This window comes from Pinus tabuliformis, chromosome 2_2 (genome assembly GCF_031772625.1).
Source record: "Pinus tabuliformis cultivar Carrire ecotype Pingquan chromosome 2_2, CPIR1, whole genome shotgun sequence".
Lineage (NCBI taxonomy): Eukaryota > Viridiplantae > Streptophyta > Pinopsida > Pinales > Pinaceae > Pinus > Pinus tabuliformis.
In genome coordinates this window covers 556,693,034-556,709,824 of record NC_142300.1, presented here as the reverse complement: position 1 = coordinate 556,709,824, position 16,791 = coordinate 556,693,034, and positions in this window count along the sequence as shown.

The window sequence follows — 16,791 nt, the reverse complement described above, 5'->3', positions numbered from 1 at the left end:
ATGTATACCTGTCGCCGGAAGTGAGAAACTTGCCATTGAGGCATACAAGCTTCAAAGTACTGAATGGGGTGTTCCTAGATCAAATTCTTGGATAATGAGCTGATGTCGACAAGAAGTGATCCGTCATAGGAGGGCCTTAATGAATCCCACATCAATGACACGGAACGGAGCAAATGATTTTGATGGAGGTGAAAACGATCTGATGATATATGGTTCAGGGTGGCGGTCATGAAAGAATGGAGTATAATGTATGGTAGTGGGTGGGACACAGGTGGCCTTTTTGGATGACTTCTCTTGAACATGTCGGTGACACTTATGTGATGGATTGATAGAATTAGCCCCAAATGTGGATGGTATGGCGAGACCATGGCGATGTGACTGGTGAATGAAACAACCCAACCCGACTCGGGCATGGAGTGGAAGTGTCATGTTCAAGAGTGACTTGCTACCAATAAAGATTCTTTGAGTTTTCTTCCCAATTTTTCCCCAGTCATTGCTGACCAATACCTCTTTATTTTCGTCAAGCTTGAGGAGGATAACATATGCTTGTTCTATAATTTTCCCTTCGGGCAAACCCATCGCTATGTTTTAACGAGCCTAGCGATAGTGAAACTCGTTCTCGTCTAAAGACAAGTTTGTCGCTATTAATCTTTTTAACGAGTCTAACGACAAAGATAACTCGGTCCTTTTCATTTTTAGAGAGTCTGAAAAGGTACGTAAAGTAACTCCAAAATTCCTTTTTCGTCATCTAATCCCTTAAGTCCGAAAAAGTATAAAACAATACAGAAGGGATGAATTTTCGATTAGCTTTAACGAGCCGAACAAAACAAGTGCTCGATCTTTTTGTGCAATAATCCCTCAGGTCCAAAAAGATTAAAATCTAGATGAGGGATGGCACTTCCGGTTTCTTTAACGAGCTGGAAGGCCAAAACTCGGTAATCTTTTCATATTTCACGAGTCAGTTGAAAAGAGCTTAAAGAAGACTCGTCTTTTGAGGAACGAGTGATAAAATGGGTAGCAGCTGATTCCAGGTAAGGTTTGGAATTTTCCAATCACGGCAGTGTCACAAGGATGGCTAGTGAAATCACTCTTCGCAGCTGTTCCTCAAAATGGGTAAACAATCAAATGGAGGTGAATGATCGGCCAATGGAAAAGTGGAGGTGACGGTGCAAACACGACCAAGGCTTTAATGGCTGAAATGCTTCATTCACGGTGGTTATTTACCGGGAATAGTTCATTTTTTAACGAGCTTAAACGCGGGTGGAAACATTTGCTCATGTCTTATGTTTATTTTTTAACGAGCTTGAACTATGTGCTAAAACTTCTCGATCAGATGGTCTTGTTTTGATTTTTACCATAAATAGCTTTGTCCTTCCAAAGATCGTACTGTATTTTCAACTGCTTCATCAAACTAGTTAGAAATGAACAATATTTTCTTGAAAAAGAGATTAAAATGCTAATATTTTACTTTGAACTACGTAAAAGTAAACAAAAAGTGTTTTTTACCTCTCATTTTACCATTTCATTTGAACTTGGTTTGTTGGAGCTTTGGAGGTGCTTTCCCCCTCGATTTTCGTCAGTTGATTTCGGGAGATTCTGTGGACGATTCTCGGCGCCGTTTGGACCAGGTAGGAGCTAAACCCGAGCTCTTTCATTTCATGGTTTCCATTTTGCATTTTGAGCCTTATTCCCTGCTTTTCTGAGCCCCTGGGGTTTGAGGGATTCGTTCTGCCATCAACGCACCCTCAGTGCATCGAAACCTGCATTGAATGCTGGCTTGTATGAAGGCAGTTTGACATTCAATGCACCTGGAACACTGCTGCAGGTGCGTTGGGGCGCAGAAAGGGAATTTGTTGCACAATTTTTGATGGAATTTTTGCCTGTTTCTCATCAAAATTAGTATCTAACTCCTCTCTTGTTTGTTTTTCAGAGATCTTGGAGCAGGATGACCCTTACATGACGAGAACGTGAGCATGAAGAAGAGGACATGATTGCCCTACATGATCTAGTTACAGTGAACGTGCTGCGGAATTGTGGCTTACTAAAGTTCTTCCGCATTTCTAGCATGAGACAACAGATCAACTTACTGCAGTATTTGCTCGATGCTTGGGATCCTATCAATCAGGTTTTCCAGATTAGGGGCAAATCTATCCCCTTGACTGCAGTAGACATCTATTTCTTGACTGGCTTGTCGAGGCGGGGTGCCCCCATCTCTTTGTCAGGTTCGGCCCGAGGAGGCGATTCTGTGAGAGATTATGTCTGCCGGTATTGCAGAGAAGGATCTCAGCCGAGTAAAGACGGCAAGATCATCATCCGTGATGTTACTGACAGGTCTCTTAGGACTATCCTGTTTACTTTTGGTAGGATGGCTGGTAGTGCGTCTCTTCATGTGGCCAACAGATCCTATATGCAGCATGCCTTGGAAAGCCTCCAACCGAAGGTGTTCAACTGGTGCGACGCAGTACTTCTTGTGATGAAGGAACAGTTGACCAAGATAAAGAACGGGAGGTTGAAGAACTTTGGGTACGGTTCTATTTTGACCGCCTTTGCCTTGGAGAAGATACCACTGATGTAGCCGCAGTACATTGCACTCGACTTACCTTCTCCTACTGAACCACTTATGCAGAGATGGGTTGACCATATGTCTAGGCATGCTGGCCAATCTCAGATTTCATTTTCTGATACCTTCTTCAGGTGGTTTGATCGTCAGGAGATGGTTTATGCCGAGTATCCATATGCTGGCATGGACTTCCGGGGTGATCCAGATTTAGTGCTACCGGATGGCGAGCAGTGGGGTGCTATTGGTAAAATCTCTGACCATATTACTATTTACTGTTTTTGTTTATAATGTCTTTGTGCTTTATTCTATCAAGACTCTGATCAAACTCATGTGTACATGCAGATGTTGGTCCTGTTCGTCCAGTATTTCGCCTGAGAGTACCAGTTGTTGCCCCAGCAGGAGAGGCCGCCAAAAGGGCTATTCTACGCATCATCGATGTGGCCGAGACTCTCACAGCTTTGCAGGAGCATGTTGAGGGCCTCACTCTTGGTATACCAAATGTGAGGACTGACGAGCTACCTTTGCAGTTACAGCGGCATACTATTGGTGTGCCCAGATGATGGACTCGTCTCCTACGCATGATCGCACAGGTTGTGACTTGCTATCACAAGCATCATTAGACTAGGGTGCCCCCTAGCATTTTGATTTTTTGGGTCGCGTGACCGATTTTGTCTTGGTTACAGAACATTATATGTAAACCATAAACAGTTATATATATTTTTGATTTTCGGAGTTTTATTCTGGTTGAGTTATATGATCCACATGTAAAACATTGATGATGTGTTTCCTTTTATAATTGTTGAAAATGTCTATCTAACACATAGTTTGCTAATGAGTCGGTTAATGTGTTTAAGTTTCTGGAAATATGTTGGTATTGAATAAGATCAAATTGTCTTTCCAATAATCTTAACCCTTAGGAACATGCGATAAATAGCTGGGTTTCGGACGGAATATATACCATTGAGTTGTAGTATTACGAGCTGTGAGTCTAGCCTGACAATTAGTCGGCGTATACCATGAGTGATGGCATCAGAGAGAAGTTCTATCAACGCGCTATACTCAGCGATATTATTCGTTTATCGACCAATACATACACCTCTGAAACTTACTAACTCGCCGCTTGGATCAAAAATGGCCCAGGCTGCGGAGGACAGGTTCCGCGAACTACGACTTGCTCCGTCGGCATATCCAACACATGGCCCCAATGGGTTTGACATCTGCAATAAATGTAAAAAGGTGGATTACTCGACCAAAACAAACACTTTAGCGAAAACAAAAATATAACAAAAGCATACTAGTTACTATTATGCGTAGTAACGCTTTAGGTACAACCCATTGCGAGGTTGCGCTGGTGGAACTCCGTCATAATCCATTAACTCGTAGGCTCCCTTTGCTAACACCCGCTTAGCAATATAGGGGCCTATCCATAAAGACTTAAATTTACCTGCTCCCAATTTATCGGATTCTTGGTCGTAAAGCAAGACCAAGTCACCTTCTCAGAATACACGGGGTTTGACATTTTTGTCGAACTGCGCCTTGACTCGTTTCTTATGGGCTTCGTTAGCCAAAGCGGCGTCACGACGGGTTTCATCCAATTGGATTAATTCCAAGAAACGAGCCTCTTCTTCGGAAGTTCCGGGGAGGAGATCAATTGCGAGTTTGAGAGACGAGATTTCACACTGGACTGGTAAGACTGCTTCCAGGCCATATACCAGTTGGAAGGGCGTGAACCCGATTGCATTCCTTACCGATGTTCGGTAAGCCCACAAAGCTGAGTACAGGATTAGATGCCATCTTCTTTTGTGAACTCCGATCATCCTTTGCAGCATGCGTTTCAGGACCTTGTTGATCGCTTCAACTTGTCCGTTGGCCTGCGGATAATATGGAGTAGAGCTGTCGTGAGACAACCCTAGTTTGGCAGCTAATTCAACCATCATGTGATTTTGAAAATGCGATCCATGATCTGTGACTATAGCCTTTGGTACGCCGAATCTGGCGACTACATGATTGAAAAAGAAAAGGGCAGCTGTTTCACCAGTATTATCTAATGTAGGCATCGCCTCGGCCCATTTGGTAAAATAGTCAACTGCGACTATGATATACCCATGCCCCCCGGTCGAGGTGGGGTTACATGTCATGAAATCGATGCCCCATTTGGTGAATGGCCCAACAACAACTATTGGCTATATAGGTGCGGGTGGTCTTCTGGTTTTGCTATCAAAAATTTGACAAGCATGGCAACTTCTGACTGCGGTTATGCAATCTTTGAACATTGTTGGCCAGAAGTATCCTGCTCGTAAGATTTTTTGTGCTGTAGCATATCCAGATTGATGCCCCCCACACACGCCTCAATGACACTCATTCAGGACTTTTTCGTCCTCCTCATGGGTGAGGCACCTTCTCAGAACCGTATCAATACCACGACGGTAAAGTGTATCACCGACGATCATGTATTCTTTTGCTTGGTATCTAATACGTTTTTGTTTAGAGTGGGTGGTGTTTGGCCTAAATTTTTGGGTTTTGAGATAAGTGATTATATCCCCATACCACTCATCGCTTGTAGATATCAGAAACAAACTTTCATCCACGATTGATTCTTCGGATGTTTTCATCGTTGGACGACGATGGGAGATCGCATAATAATTTTGCGAAAACTAGAGCTTTCTTTGACTTGGATTTTACAAATTCCAGATCAAACTCTTGAAGGATTGCTATCCATTTTGAATATTTTCCCCCCAGCAACCGTCGCGACAATATATAAGTCATTGGGTTGCAATCTGACAGAATGGTAGTCTTCCCAAAGAGGACATAGTGTCGAAATCTTTGTATTGCTTGAACAGCTGCAAGCGCTAGTTTTTCAACATAAGAATATTTGCTTTCTGTATCATTTAAGTTCTTACTTAAATAATATATAGGATGTTCAATTCCATCGACTTCTTGGACTAAAACCATTGCGATGGTCGTATCTGCTGCAGCTAGATACAGGTTAAAATCTCTTTGATGATCAGGGGCGTTCATTATGATGCTTTCATTAGGGAATTTTTTAAAGCATCAAAGGAAGCTTGCGTGACCTGATCCCAGACAAAGGGTACCTCCTTTTTCAAGAGACGAGTATAACCTTTAGCAAGTTCAGCGTAATTTGGAATGAACCTCCTCAGAAAGTTTGCTTTCCCTTGGAGTTTCTGAATCTGAAGCAAATTTGAAGGTGGAGGAAAATTTATGATTGCCTGGACCTTACACGGGTCGAGACGAATCCCATCCTTGGAGACTACAAAGTCAAATAAACGACCAGAACTGACGCAAAATACACATTTGTGTGGATTGAGTCGTATCTTGTAGTGTCGGCAACGTAGAAATATCGCTCTTAAATGCTGCGGATGATCAGTCCGCTTTCGTGAATGAGCCGAAAGGTCGTCGAGGTATGGTTGAACGATGTTTTTGATGTCATGGAAGTCGTAATTCATTGCCCTCTAAAACGTCGCCCCTGCGTTCTTTAAACCAAAGGGTAATTTTCGATATGCGAATGTGCCCCACGGACAAATGAATGCAGTCTTTGACTGGTCCTGTGGGCGGATATTTATTTGATTATACCCGGAGAATCCATCCATGAATGAAAAGATTTCGCATCCGGTGCATTCATCAATTATCTGGTCAATGAAGGGTGTAGGGTAGTTGTCTTTTGGACAAGCTTGATTTACATCCCTATAATCGACGCACACTCTAATTGTCCCTTGTTTTTTCATAACGGGGACAATATTCGATACCCAATCGGTTAGCGGAACTGGGTAGATGAAACCAGCATGGAGAAGTTTTTCAACCTCTGCCTTAACGGCAGTGGCTTTCTTGGGGTGCGCCTGCCTTAGCCGTTGTCGTACTGGTTTGACATCTGGATACATCTTAATTTCGTGTTCAACGATACTCGAGTCGATGCCTGGCATTTCACTATATGACCAAGCAAAGACATCTCTGAATTCACGAAAAAGAGCGTTATATATTTCCAGTTCTGAAGGAGAACAACATTTGCCGACATAAATATTCTCTACAACATCTGTTTTGGTCGAGATATTTATGGCTATAGTCTCTTCAATGTTGGACAAGTTTCACTCGGAATCCACCGTATTTACAGTATTTGATAGAAAATCAACTACTGAAGGATGGTAAAGGTCATTTTGAGTATCTTCTTCATAATCCGGAAGAAGAGAATGATGGTGGGAATCATTCCATGGTGCTCCCTCAATTACCATAGCTTGGAGAATTTCTTCGTCGGTGCCATGCACTTGCGACCAAGGATCTGAAGGAGTACCATATTCTCTAGACCTATCTATCCAAACGCTTGATGAGCGTTGATTTGGGTTTGCCTCCCATGCCAGAAACATTGATTGCTATAATATTTCCATTGGGCTCGGGGCCAAACCCATTGCATGATCCATGTTGATATCGTTTTCTGAGATCTTTGTGGAAGATATCATGTTGCAGGTTCCTATTGATGCTAGTTCCGCCAGATTGATTGGAGGTGGAAGAGCGAAAGTTCCCATTAGTATAGGATTTTTTAGTAGGCCTACTCCGATATTCTAAAGCGAATGGGGGCTTCCATGGATCATGGGAATGCTTCCTGTAACTTGAGAGCCGTTGGGGAGGAAGTTTTGCTGATCGACGATTGTAATCCCTCCCTGAAAGGGAAATGCAATCTTTCTAAAATAGGTCGACACAACAGCTGCCATGGCATATATCCATGGTCGTCCCAATAGGATGTTGTAATCAAGATTCCCATCGATGACTTCAACATCTATTTCTACTGTTTTCCCTCCTAGTTCAACTTTCAAGTTATTTAGGATACCGTATGGGGTATATGTCCTTCCGTCGAATGCTTTTAATGTCGTCGCAGACCGCGACAAGGTTGGAGATCCTAAAGTTTTCCAGCAACTCATCGACATAATACATGTAGATGCCCCCTCATCAATAATCGTTCGGTGAACAGTTTTGTTGAGGGCTTTCACTTGAACAAGGAAAGCTAATTGAGCTGGTAACTGAGGATCGTACCCTTTGGGGTCGAAGGATACAGGATTGGAATCCTTTGGATCAATCCCACCAATGGACGATAATAAAGCTTGCCTTTGGGTTGGGCAATTTTGTAGTACTTCAAGAGTCGACATAGCGGATGGCGATTGGGCCAAATCTTCCACTATGTTATAATGCTGCGCTGCTCTAGCGCAGGAATTAAATGTCGACTTGTGTACTACTCCCTTCGGTGGTTTTATCGTCAATTCAGGGATGGTGGGTGGTACAACTTCTGTCGAAGTTGTTGTCGAACTACTCGGTTGATCTTTATCCTTGTTGTTCGACAGCTGCGGATTCCGTAATCTTTGTTCCTTGTCGAAATCAAAGCATCATTCTGCTGTTTTGAAATCGACAACATTAGCACTTGAGACGGGGAAGCATTTCCACTTTCAACCAGATTTGTTCCTGGATTTGGAAACGGATCGGTTAATACTGCTGAGGTTTTCGAACTCTTGAAGAATTTATTAAGCTCAGCTTTGTACGGACATTCTGAGGTCCAGTGATCCTCATCGCATATATAGCATGGAGTCCTTGGTTTCCTATTTCCAGGAGGGTTTGAAGAAGATTTTTCAAGTGATGATTCATCCTGTTTCTTCTTCTTCCCTTTGCCTTTCTTCTTGCTTCCTGGTTGTTTGGTTTCTTTGCCCTTATCTGTCGATACGACATTTACTTCCGAAGCAAGAAGTTCATCTTTTGCATTTTTACCTGAAATCTTATGGGCCTTCTTGGATGTAGCCTTTGTCGATTTCATGTCTGTCGTGCCAATCACGCCATCACCGGCATGAGAGTCATTGTTCGATTTAGGAGGAGGAGGAATTGAGAATTCTGGTCTAGGGGCGTCAGGTATTTTATCGTAGAGCGTGTCGGACTGAGTGTAAATCAAGTCCAGATATTGTGCACGGCGATAACTTGCTCTTCTGTTACGACTCCCCCCTTTGCCACATCTTCCGTGATGGAAGGCAGTAATGACTTGATAAACCATTCAGCTAATAGCTGATCGGGAACATACGTTTTTACCATCCTACGATGACGTCGCCATTCATGTATATGATCATATATGTGAGTGGTCGTTGTCTGTTTGAAGTTGGTAAGCAGTTCTGTTCCCGTTTCATACCTTATTGGTAATTGAAAATGGGTTAAAAAGGTTGTGGCTAAGGTACTGAAGTTGTCGAACGAAGCTCTAGGCAATTCAATGTACCATTTTTCCGCTGGACCCGTTAACGTCCTCTGAAAGAGGCGAAGTCTTATCGAATCATCATTTAGGGTGTTTGATGAACACCATAGATGAAAGGTCATCACGTGATTCGATGGATCTTCACCCGGATTTCCATTAAATTTAGGAATATCTGATGGAAGTTTATGCGGAATCGCTGGCCACCAAGGGGCGTAAGCAATTGGATCGTTTGTTAACCGGTTTAAATCAGGTAACTCTAAAGTTGCCACGAATGGTAACTGTTGATTCAGGTTAGGTGAAGCATACCCAGGATACGATGGAATCGCCTGAGCAGTTGGTCTTTGCATACCGGCATAATGCATTTGATGCTGGTATGTTTGGTATGGTTGGTGGACTTGACCATTATAAAATGGTTGATTTTGACCGTTTTGAATATACGGTTGTCCACTGTTCGCAAATATTTGCTGCTCAGCACCTTGGTATACTTGTTGGAATTGTGGTTGTTGGTATTGCACCAGCCACGGTTGTGAAGCCATGTGTTGTTGCCCGATACTAACCGTTTGACCAAGGTGAGGGGTAATTGTACCCGTTTGGACCTGTGTCGACCCACTAGTCGGCGATTGTGGTTGAGTCGCAGGGCCAAGCGGCTGTTGCATTGCAACCTGAGAAACCTGAGGTTGGCATACAACAGGCAGTGCTTGAACTTGCGACACCATCACAATAGTTGGCGTACTGAGGATGTTCGACATAGGTACGCATTGTTGCATCGAATACACAACCCTTCGTTGTTGAGGTAGTATAGGTACCCAACCACTTGAGGTAATTCCAGTATAACCTGAATGCTGTTGTGAACTCCCGTATGGATATCCTCCCGGAGGGGATAGTGAAAGGGCATATTGCCCCCCATACGGTGGTAATCCAGAACTCAAGGGAATTGTTTGCCCTTGTGGACCGGACTGCCCAAATTGAGACTCAACATAAGAGTTTTCGGATATTATTCCGGATGAACAAACAGGAACGGACCAGACTGTCGAAATAGCCCCTGGGTGGGCTCCTTCTAGCGGTTGTGAGCTAGTCGGGACAGATGGTATGCCAGTGAACATTGTCGGAGTGACAGCAGGGAGTTCTGCCATCGCTGTGTCAGAAGACACAGTCCTAGATGTTGACGGTTGTTCAGACATTTGTAGTCTATCCAAAAGATTACCTAGCGATTCTACAGGGACTTCCGCTGGTGGTAGACTAACTTCTGATGTCGAAGGATATAGAGTGATCCCGACTCCAAAGTGCGTTGGAGTACTTGTTTGAGGATCTTCTACAATTTTTTCTATCGCAATCAGACCAGGTGGAAGGGGAAGACTGTCAGGTCCGTAAAATATTTCTGGTGCCGAAGAAGCAGCGACAGATGTTTGAAGAGTAAGACTCTCTGAACCGGTTATAGATATTGGTTCAGTAACACAAGTGTTTATTCTCAAACTAGGATCAGTACCACTGTCCTTCTGTGGTTGTTGAACTTCTTCTGTTGAGGCAGGGATTCCAGAAATGTTTGGAGTAACCGGAGTCTCTGATGTCGTTGGAACACTTGTTCTAATTTTGATAGGAGACTTGGAACCGGTTAAACGAGTTCGCTTTGTCCGTACTGGTTTCGATTCCGGAGACAAAGACGGTTGACTCATAAGCCTCCGTGAATGACGGGGTTTCAATTGACTTTCTTCCACGATTGTGGATTACTTAATCAACTAAAATAAAGGGAAGGTATGTTTCCGAATTAAATGAATTTTAGACGCTTTTGACACAACTTGTTTTTTCAGTTTTTAAGAGTCGAGAAAAAACAAAAGATGACTCTAGTCTCCTTCGATTTTTAATGAGCCTGAAGTGACAAGTGCTCAAATGGACCTTTTCCGTTAAGGAGTCTGAAAAGGAACGAAAGGGACTGCTCTGGAGGTCTAGGTAGAGGGAGTACCAAACCAATCGAAAAACTGCAGAATAATTTTTACGGTACGACAGTCAATCTTCCCGAATGCTGTGTTCGGTGCATTGCGATCAGTAGGGCGGCCGACATGGCTTCCTATGGATAAAGGTTTTAAGCCTATAGGGGTCTCCCAATATATACTCGACGGTACGTGGGAGCACAAGTCCGTACTGGCACTTATCGTCTCAAAGTGGAGGAATCACCCAACCATCAGTGAGGACAATAGTTACCAGGCTTTACGATGCCGAAATACGTCTCTAGCCTAGACCTCTAAATGTTGTGCGTTAAGTTCCAAAGCGTTGTTAAGTTCATTGAATCTATTTTAAGTTGATCTTTCTTATGAAGTTTTCCTTTTGGGATCACCACGAGATGTAGATGTAATTCCTAAAATGCAATCTAAAGATGATAAACAAACTTTTATCTCTTTTCAGCAATGAAAATCCTAGCTACTAAGGGAAAAGAAAGACACAATCTTTTCGCAAAGAGCAAAGAGCACACTGTAAATGCACTTTCCTAAATCAAGCCAAACAGATTGCCAATATGCAAATGCACATGCATGTGTTTTTTTTCACTTTCTTAATATTGATGCCTAAAAAGAAAGTTTTTGTATAAATCTGAATTTGCTTTCAAGTGAAAAACACAAACAAGCCTCTTTTCGAAATCAAAAGGTAGAGATGATTACGACACTTTATGATTTTGAAGTAAATATGCATTTCGACACTAGAAAGTGACAAATTCAAACCAAAGGCAAAAGTAAAAGCATAATCGACTATCAATAGCAAATAAACTTTCTCCTATGATCAAAATCGACACTTGCGACAGATCTAAATCAAAGGACGACAGTACGACTATTCTACTTTTGCAATGGAAAACTGTAAACGACGCCACAAACACATAAAAACATCTACAGTTTCTTTTGTACAACTGAGGCGGAATATCAGTAAGGAAAAGGCATTTGAAACAGTGAAATACTGATCACAGGCTGCAAAAAACAGAGACAAAACTGGAAAAATGAAGCAAAGAACCTCAACTGCACAAGGCAAGGCTGATCAGCGCACCTGTTACACAGAGAAACTGCATTACAGTGTGGGTAGCCCTCTCGGGAAGCGCATTTAAATGCAGAGCCTGCGCTGGGGCAGAAACGAGAATTCTATCCGGGTTCTAGGTCACGGTTTGCAGTTTAATCTATGGTTTTTGGCAGAGTAAAAGCAATCAGTAATACACAATCAAAGGTAGATCTAAGGGGGGGTTCTAAGAGCTATCACAAGGGTAATCAGTTAGTTTATGAATCAGCTATTCAAATCACAAAAGAATCCAGTGAGTGGATTGAAGCAGAAGATGTCTACTTTGCATTTGTTAATGGCAAATGCAATTCAATTGCTGCTTCTAAGTTTATGAAACAAACAACAAGAGAAACACAAACAAACTAACTAGACACGATCCCCAGCAGAGTCGCCATTTTGTTATCGGGAAAAGTGTCTATCTAGATCTGCTCTATCCCACTAAGGTGTGACATCGACCTTAGAAACAAACAGAGAAAAATACTTTTGTATTATTCTTTATGAACTATAAACAAAGAGAAATAGGATGAACTAACCTGTGTCTTGTGCTAGTCCTTTGATCCACTCTCTCTCCTCTCTGACAGCTTCCAGCTACCTGCTCTCTCACTTGCCCAGCTTCACCAAGTTCCTGTAAGATCACAGAAGAAAGAAACTATACAAAGACATGGGTTTATATTCATAAATAACTTAGGATCAGATTTAAGTTAACCATACAAATGTAACAAGCATCAATGAAACAAAAGCATGGAGAAGAAAATCAAATAGTTTTATTGATATACAAGAAGATCCAGGATGAGTTACAACCGATGATTCCTGACCCAGCATCAACCTCCCAAAAAAGAAGTCCCTTCTTCAACCCCAACAAAGCATAGATCACCCAATTCTCTGATATGTATCTCAAAACCAACAATAATTCCTTACAATGTTCAATATTCCAGCCTCTGGATCTCTGGGATGAGGGATCCATATATAGATGTATGCAAGGAGGATGAGTCAGCTCATGAATTGATTAGTGGCTTCTCTCTGTCAGTTCTTGCTTCCACTTGGAGACTGAGAGCCTCTTATTCATCCTTGGTCGAATTCAGTGAGGCAAGTGTCATTGGAGAAGATTCTGGAAGCTTCCATTGTCTCTCCACCTCGTGGAATGACTCAGCCACTTGTCATTTCCCGCTCAACGCACCCTGGTAGTGCATTTAGGTGTGTTGCAACACACCTAGCTAGTGGACTTAGGTGCTAGGAGAACTTCTGGGAGAAGCTGTATTTTGTTGACCTTGTTCCTTTAGGAGTTAGAACAACACTTTTAGGGACTTAGGAGCCCTTGGTTTATGGAAATTTCATGCTTAGAGCTGTAAGGCACAAAAAAATAGCGGACCTATGATTACCAAAAGACTCAGTGAGGAGATCTTAGTGAGGTAAGATTTCAGCGAGGAGGACTAGTTGTTTCGGAGGCTTGTTGCAGATGAGTAAGGAGCTCATGAAGAAAGAGGAGAAGAAGATGACTACTGATAGTCATAACAGAGGTTCAGAGAGAAGCCACAATAGAATATATTGGAAGAAGAATGCCAAATCATATGGCAAGAGACCGAGTCAAGAGGAGATTGAAAAAGAGTTGGCTGAGATAAGAAAAGAACTTGATGTGTTAAGAATGCAGCTAGAAGAAAACCATAGATAAGGTTGGGTATTAAGAAAGAAGCCAGTGGAGTGGCATGAGATGCAAAGAAGGCTACAACAAAAGCAAGTAAAGTGGCTGAGAGAAAAACTCAAGGAAGTTGGGTTGGAAATGGAAGAGTCCATTTGTGAACCAGAACAGGGAGAAATTCTGGGAGAAAGTGAAGACTACATTGAAGATAAATAATGGAGATCAAGTGAAGACCTCATGGACTATTGGGATAGTTGAAAACAACATGAGGAGATGCTAACTGAAGATGAGGAACTGATGTATAAGGCCATCAAGCCTCGTGTTTTTGAACCTAATAGTTTTGGTGTTCTTGCAAGATGCATAGGAGATGATAGATAGTCTTGTGAAGCTATTGAAATCATGGAGGAGTATCTTACATAAGATGAATACTCTTAAGTGAAGCTGAATAGAGCTCTTAAGCTGAAGTATGAGGAGCAATGTGTTTTAGGGGATAAAAGGTATGCTAGAGAAGTAGAGTATGATGAAGAATACCTCTCAAAGGAGGAAAGTATTGAGTTGTTACAACAGAAAGAACTCATTGACAAATTAATAATTGGAGCTCTTACAAGACAAGAACCATTCCTTGTGAAGGAAGGAGAGGAAGTTGAGCCTGAGAAGTTGAATCAAGTAGAAGACTCAGAGCAACAAGGAAAGGTGATGACTGAAGAGTTGAGTAATACCGCCAGGTCTTATGATTTTAAAATTATTAATTTGTGGATGATTGCAGGTACATCACAGGAGGATGAACAAACTTTAGAGTTTGTCAGATAGAAGGAGCAGAATCTGAAATCTGTTCAGATCAAGACTGAGATGGCAAGATCTCAGAACTAGAAGGAGACAGAAGAGTCACCTTGGAGGAGGCAACAGAATGTTAGAATTGTCATAGAGGAGAAAGATGGTTGTCTTATTCCAATGAAGACTGAAGAAATGTTGTCCCAAGGAAATGATTCAATGAATGTCATTGGGGAAGGACAGAGATCGTTTGAAGATGATATGGAGGTTCTTAAAGAACAAGAGGGTAAGGATGAAAGGGAGGCAGTAAGAATCAAACAATTCCAAAGAAGAGTTAACCAACAGTAGGTTAAGGAAGAAGAAGTTCACTACTATGAACAAAAGCAAGGAGGCATCATTGAAACAGATGATGTGGAGGTGAGTCTAATTGAAAGTATCATGAATTCTTTTGAGAATTCAAAACAACATACTGATGTGTTGATAGAGGAGAAAGAAATAGAGCAGCAAACTAAATTGTTTCCAAAGGAAAATAAGGCACTGAAGCCTTATGTTTTTTATTTTAACAAATGTTTTGTGAATGCAGGTTTAGTTGCAAATGCTGGAGAAAGTTTGGCACAAATGAGCAGCCAAATAAAAATGAAAGAAGAAGATTCTGTGGAAGAATTTAATCCATGGAACATAAATGTTCAATTGCTGAAAAGTTAGATTTCAATGCAAAAATTAGATGTTGCAGAGGGAGATATCCTTAAAGATATACATGAATTTTGGGTGGAGGCAATGTCTACAACAGTAGAAAGAGCAAAAGTAGAAGAAAATAAATAACAATTTGAAGAGTTATTAGATAGCAGCAATAACCTGAAGCGGAGAGAAAGAAGTAATAGTGAATGGCAGAATATGACCAGCCCAATGATATGCTAGAGATGGAGATTGAAGAGTTATGGAAGTTAATGATGAAGCAGTCCATATGGAGGAAAATGAAAGCAGCAGGAAGGATGATGAAACAGAAGACAGAAAAAATACAACAACAGCAAAGGTGCAAGACATTTGGACAGCTACAAACTATAGTTTGGGACCCTAGAGGTTTTTTAATCAACACATGAAGACACATGATGAGGATATCATGAATATTTTGTACTTTGGGAGTCTGATGCAGGAGAATTCAACCCAAGGAAAAATCATTGTACTTTAGTAGACGTAGGAGGTCATGTGTTTTAGAGAAGTTAGTGTTCTAAGTGTTGAATTAATGTAATATTTAGGCTTTTGAGTAGGTAGAATAGGAATTAATTAGATGTGTGAGGTTGTTTGTAAATGCTCTCAAATAAAGGAGAACATGAGTGGTTAATAATGATGAGAGTGTTTGAAGTTAATTATAACTCTCTGGGTAGTTTCATGATTTGAGGAACTAGGGAGAGTTCTTAGGAATTAAATGAAGTCAGAAGTGGACATAGAGGATTTAGGAGTCAATTCAGTAGATTTAGGATTGGAACCAGAATAGTTTCAAAAGAGCCTTTCTGGTATAAATGTAAGCCTACGGGCAGAGTGAAAAGGGAAGAGGCCACTGATATCAAAGAGCAGGCTTGAGAGACAGAGAGTCTCGACATGTAATCAGTTTTTCATATTTATATGTATACAGAGGTTATTCCGAAACTATGTCAATGTGTGAAATAAGTATGTAATGATTGATTTATGCGTGAATTCATAGGTTCTGTAATAAAGGTTTCAGACAGAGTTCTGTAGATACGCAGTTGAGAATAATGATTCAAAGGAATCATAAAGGATCTTTGAATCCATCTGAAGGATCAGAGTAAGCTCTGGAGAGGTAGCGAAGTGGGAATTCACGGAGTTAAGCTCAAAGGAAGTTGAAGAGCGGAAAGCCGAAACCCTGAAGAAAAACCCATAACCACAGGATAAACACTATTGAATGAATGAAAGTTAAGGCAAGGGACGAACAAAGAGGCGAGTCGTCAATGCATAAGAACCGTTAGATCTTATAGATCAACGACGTAGGTGACAAAGAATGAGAGCCATCGAATGTATAAATCAATGATCATTGCATAAGAGAAGAGTGCGGGAGATAACTGGTGAAAAGGTGGGTTTATAACCTTAAGTGGTATTTCGAGCGACAAAGAAGTGGTAAATGGTATTGAAGGTTAGTCCTTCGATTCCATTCATAACTCGACACGTAGCAGAGAAGTGGAGAGAGGAAACAACAACTATTGGGCGGCTAACCCCCGTGCCTACTGTCTATCCAAAATCATGGTAGACCGTTGGATCTACTAAGTCTAGATCAACGATGGAGGACTGTCGGGCGACTTTGCATTGAGAAAGGATATCGACCATCGGATTGAGAACCGATCAACAGTCGCGATCTAATCACAATCGCATTAGATAGAGGTTAAAGGTTGGTGGACTGTGAAATGTCGATGCACCAATAGCGATAAAGCGCTGATCAACAATCAGAGGTGGTCAGAGATTGGAGGAGTGTTGAAGGAAAGGTCTGAAAGAGCAACCCATGAACAATTATGAACATGGGTTTATAATGTTTGAAGTCTGGCTTTA